Source organism: Psammomys obesus, unplaced genomic scaffold (assembly GCF_907164565.1).
Source record: "Psammomys obesus unplaced genomic scaffold, mPsaObe1.curated_primary_1811, whole genome shotgun sequence".
Taxonomy (NCBI): Eukaryota; Metazoa; Chordata; class Mammalia; order Rodentia; family Muridae; genus Psammomys; species Psammomys obesus.
The window spans coordinates 1,133-6,592 of NW_026589677.1; the positions used below are offsets into that span (position 1 = coordinate 1,133).

Sequence of the window (5,460 nt, forward strand, 5' to 3'; positions counted from 1 at the left end):
TATATATATATATATATATATATATATATATATATATATATATATATGTGTGTGTGTGTGTGTGTGTGTGTGTGTGTGTGTGTGTGTGTGTATACACACTGTATATATATATATAGTATATACAGTGTATATATATATTATATGTATCTAGTGTATATATATATACAGTAGATATGAAAGAGTCTATCTCTTAGTAACCATTAACCTGAAGAAATTTCAAATATGTATATGTATGTTCTTGACAATTTCATATATATGAAATACATTCACATATATATGAAATTGTCAAAAACATACATATACATACATGAAAATTTTGAGGTTAATAGTTACATAGAGACAGACTCTTTAATATTTCATTTAAAATTTGTATATTCTTTCTTTTTGTCTTTTTTCCTCAACATTTTTGACTTCCCAGGACCTACATAACATCAACATATGAGCATTGGTTGAGAGGAGCTGCTAAGTCCCAAGTACTGGCTGAGGCATATTGATAGCGGAAGGCTGCTAGGGGAAAGGAAGATCATTTTTCTTTTCAGGAGTGTATTTTGGTCACATCTGTAATACTGTTACAATTTACAGGTAAGAATAAAACAAAATAAAAGTATGTATATAAAAGTGTTAATGTTTCTTTGTTATATTTTTGAAACACTGAAGAAACAGGAGTATATATTACATCTATACACACTTTTTTTCTGTGACTATAAGTAAAAAAATTAAGTTTTCTTCCCAAAAAGAAATAAAAAATAATTCCTCATTTTAAAAATAAAGTTATTTTTTATGTATAGTTTTTTTTTGGTTCTTTATATATTTTGGACATCTATCATATGTGCAGCGGGTAATTTTTTTTTTCTGAAGGCTTCCTTTTTGTCTGAAAGACAGTGCCTTTTAACATGCATAAGGTTCCAAGTTTCACGAGATTCAATTATTAATTGTTGATCTTTGTGACTGTGCTAATGGTATTAAATTTTTTTTCCCTGTGCCAATGAGTCCAAGGATGTTCCCTGTTTTCTATTTTTATCAGGTTCAATGTATCTGGTTTTATTTTGAGGTCTTTGGTTCATTTAGAATTGAGTTTTGCTCATGGTGATAACTATAAATTTATTTAGATTCTTCCACATCCAGCCAACCAGTTTGACTGACCAGTACCATTTTTTTAAAGATATTCTCCTGTTCCCAGTGTAAGCTTCTGGTATTTTATTTAAATAAAAAATCCTTTGTCCATAGATATGTTGATTTATGTCTGGGTCTTAATTTTGATTCCATTCATCAGAGATTTGTTTTTGTGCCAATACCATGCTACTTTTAGCACTATAGCTTTGTAGTAGAACTGGAAAACAGTGAGAGTGGTACCTCCTTCACTTCTTTTATTACCCAGGATTGTTTTAGCAATCCTGGATTTTTTTTTTTTGTATTTTCATATGAAGATGAAAGTCATTCTCTCACTTTATGTGAAGACCTGCTTTGAAATTCTGATATCAATTGCTTTGAATCTGTAGATTCCTTTTGGTAGGTTAGCTCTTATTGTGTCTAACATCATTAGCCATCAGGAAAACAAACAAACAAACAAATAGCAAAAGAGCCAAAGTACATGGGCCCAGGAGGGCCTGCAGAGATCTATACACCAACTAAGGACCTAGACCCCCTGTTCAAAGGCTGCTTAGTTTCCAAGTGACCCCCTAGTAAGAGGAGCAGGGGCTATCTCTGACATAAACTCAGTAGCAGATTCTCTAATCATCTCCCCCTGGGGTTGCAACCTTACTGGGACACAGAAGAAGTTGAAGCAGCCAGACTTAATGAGACCTGATAAGCTAGGGTCAGATAGAAGGGGAGGAGGGCCTTCCCTATCAGGGGACTAGGGAAAGGGGATAGGGGGAAAAGTGGAAGGATGAGTGGGACTGGGAGGAGACAAGGGAGGGGACCACAGGGGAATACAAAGTGAATAAATTGTAATAAATAAAATTAAAACTACTTTAGATTGTGTCTTATTGAAGTCAGAATTGCTATTATCTCAAAATTAAATGACAGAAGATGCTGGCAAGGGTGTGAGAAAAAGAAACCCTTATTCACTGTTGGTGAAACAACAAAGACTGATAACTTGTTGGAAAATATTTTCATGGAATAAACTGGCTAAATCAGAACTAACAAAAGCCGCACCAGCATCAGCAACAACAACAGCAACAGCTCCAACAGTTACACCAACATTAACTTCAACTTTAACTTTTTTTTTTTTCCTGGAAAATGAGCAGTTTTTAAAGAAATGAACTGTTAGTTTTTCTAATTAAATTTATTCTTTGGAACTTGACATATGTATATAATGATTTTTTTTCACTGTTCAAGGTTTATTTGGTGTTTTTATTGGCATGACACTTGGGTGGTTGGTTGCATCATCCATATGCAGATCTTTATTTTACGTACTATTGCCGTGTACACTAAGACACATATAATACACTAAATAATATCCTTTAAAACACTTATGCTCAAGATATGCATAACAGACTTACACCCTGGAGCCAGGTTATGGCTAGTTGGGAACTCATTGGCCTATGCATGTCTGGTGAGGGTGTGTGGCACGGGGACACAGCAGGCTCCCGGGATCATACACAACTGGCAGTGCACTGTCACAATAACCAGATTACTGCCACATAAGTACCTCTTAGCATCCTCTGAGGTGCACCCGCCTAAGATTCTTCATTGTGCTCTCAGCCAAGTATGCCACAGATAGGCCAATGGCTCAAGACGCACAACCTTTCAGTTTGATCACTTCAAAGGTGCTGTCAACCATCTGCTTGTGAACCTCCTTTCACTGCTTCATGTCTGCGTCAGTGCCCAGTTCTGGGTTCAGATTCTTCAGGGAGACACCGGCAACGTTCACGCCACTCCACACAAGCACACTACAGTCTCCATGCTCCACTTAGGACCCATCTATGACAGCCTAGTGGGTGAACTCCCAGCCTTTCTCGCATCAGGTAACAGAACTGAGAGGAATCCAGATTGTAGCCAATGACTCGGTTTTTGGAAAATCACTTATTTTCCAAGCCGCCTAGTTCAAGATATCCACTGGGTTGGAAACAATGAGCATCTTGCAGTTCGGACAGTACTTCACAACATTAGGAATGATGAAGCTGAAGATGTTCACGTTTCACTGGACCAAACTGAGTCGGCTCTCTCTCTCTTGCTGACCGGCCCGGCTACAATAATGACCACGTTGAAGTTTGCAATCACAGTTGTACTCTGTGATTGCAGAAACAATTTTTGATGTTCTAAGGAAAAAGCTGCCATGCTAAAGATCCATCATGCCTCCCTTCAGTTTATCTTCTATGACATCAACAAGGACAAGCCCATCTGCCAAGTCCTTCATTAAGATACGGATGGCACAAGCCATGCCAACAGCACCAACCCCAACCACTGTAGTCTTGTTCTGGAGGGCCTGCTCTTCCTTAAGAAGTTCACAATCAGCTGGTCCTCGAGGGTTTCCATCTTGGACAACCTTGAACCTTTTGGGACTGCTGGTACACAAAGTGGGAGGTCAGATGTGCCTCACTGTGGTCAGGGCTCTGCAATATTGGATTATTCTTGCACCTTACTCTTTTATTTTCTTTGCCTGTCAACCAGCTCCCATCTACTACAGGTACCTATTCCGTATTTATGTCTTATTGTTCTGTTTGTGACCCACTGATATTACCCTCAATGATGATATTTGATTGTAAGTTTCATTGCATTTCTGACATAGAGTACTTAGCAACAACTATGTCACATTTCTAATGTTGGCATACATTGAAGGATTTTCTGCCTTGATAATTATGCTTTCACCTTTAAATTTGGGGTCTCACAAAATAGTGAATGAATAAACTGTGGTATTAAACATAAATATTTAATGTATTTAATCATAATATTACGGAAATAACGCAATGACAAAATAAAAATAAGTGGAAGTGGAAAAAGTGGGGGAAAAAAAAGAAAGATTCTGTGAATGAAAAGAGTTTGAAAGATTATAGTTAAGAAAAAAATGTATGACAAAGAATGAAGAAAGCTGATAGGCCTTATCATAGAAAGCTTATAGGCCTTATCATACAGCAAACAAAATTTAGCCCCAATGTAAGCCTCAAAAACTCACTTAAAAATAAACAAAACTTTCCATCTCTAAAATCAATGAATTTTACAGAATTTCAAATTTGTATGAATCCGTAATATTCTTAAATATTAACAGTAATCTATCACAAAACAATCAAAATGTAGAAGCTGTAAAAGTTAAAATACTAAGGAATATTTTTTATTCTTTTTTAATTTTTTATTAATTATACTTTATTCATTTTGTATCCCCCCATAGGTCCCTCCCTCCTCCCCTCCCGATCCCACCCTCCCTCCTTTTTCTGCATGCATGCCACTCCCCAAGTCCACTGATAGGGGAGGATTTCCTCTCCTTTCTGATCTTAGTCTATCAGTTCTCATCAAAAGTGGCTGCATTGTCCTCTACTGTGGCCTGGTAAGGCTACTCCCCCCTCAGGGGGAGGTGATCAATGAGCAGGCCAATCAGATTATGTCAGAGGCAGTCCCTCTTCCCATTACTATGTAACCCACTTGGACACTGAACTGCCACAGGCTACATCTGTGCAGGGGTTCTAGGTTATCTCCACGAATAGTCCTTGGTTGGAGTATGAGTCTCTTGGAAGTTCCCTGTGTTCAAATTTTCTTGTTCTGTTGCTCTCCTTGTGGAGTTCCTGTCCCCTCCAGCTCTTACTATTTCCCACTTCTTACATGAAATTCCATTCACTCTGCCCATCAGTTGGCCATCAGGCTCAGCATCTGCTTTGATAGTCTATACTGCAGAAGCTTTCAGAGGCCCTCTGTGGCAGGTTCCGAGTTGTTTCCTATTTTCTTTTTCTTCTGATGTCCATCCTCTTTGTCTTTCAGGATGGGGATTGAACATTTTAGTTAGGGTCCTCTCTTTTGCTTAGTTTGTTTAGATGTACAGCTTTTAGTGGGTTTATTCTATGTTGTATGTTTATATGAGTGAGTATATACCATGCGTGTCTTTTTGCTTCTGGGACAACTCACTCAGGATGATCCTTTCCAGGTTCCACCATTTACCTGTAAATTTCATGATTTCCTTATTTTTTATTGCTGAGTAATACTCCATTGTATAGATGTACCACAGTTTCTGCATCCATTCTTCAGTTGAGGGGCATGTGGGCTGTTTCCAGCTTCTGGCTATTACAAATAAAGCTGCTACAAACATGGTTGAGCAAATGTCCTTTTTGTGTTCTTGTGCCTCTTTTGGGTATATGCCTAGGAGTGGTATGGCTGGATCTTGAGGAAGCGCTATTCCTAGTTGTCTGAGAAAGCGCCAGATTGATTTCCAGAGTGGTTGTACCAGTTTACATTCCCACCAGCAGTGGAGAAGGGTTCCCCTTTCTCCACAACCTCTCCAGCATGTGTTGTCCCTTGAGTATTTCATCT

General features: G+C 38.1%; 1 pseudogene; it reads right to left on the bottom strand.

The window, feature by feature from the left end:
* Positions 1–2,656: 2,656 nt before the first annotated feature.
* Positions 2,657–3,480, bottom strand: LOC129675171 (L-lactate dehydrogenase A chain-like; annotated as a pseudogene).
* Between the last annotated feature and the right edge of the window lie 1,980 nt (positions 3,481–5,460).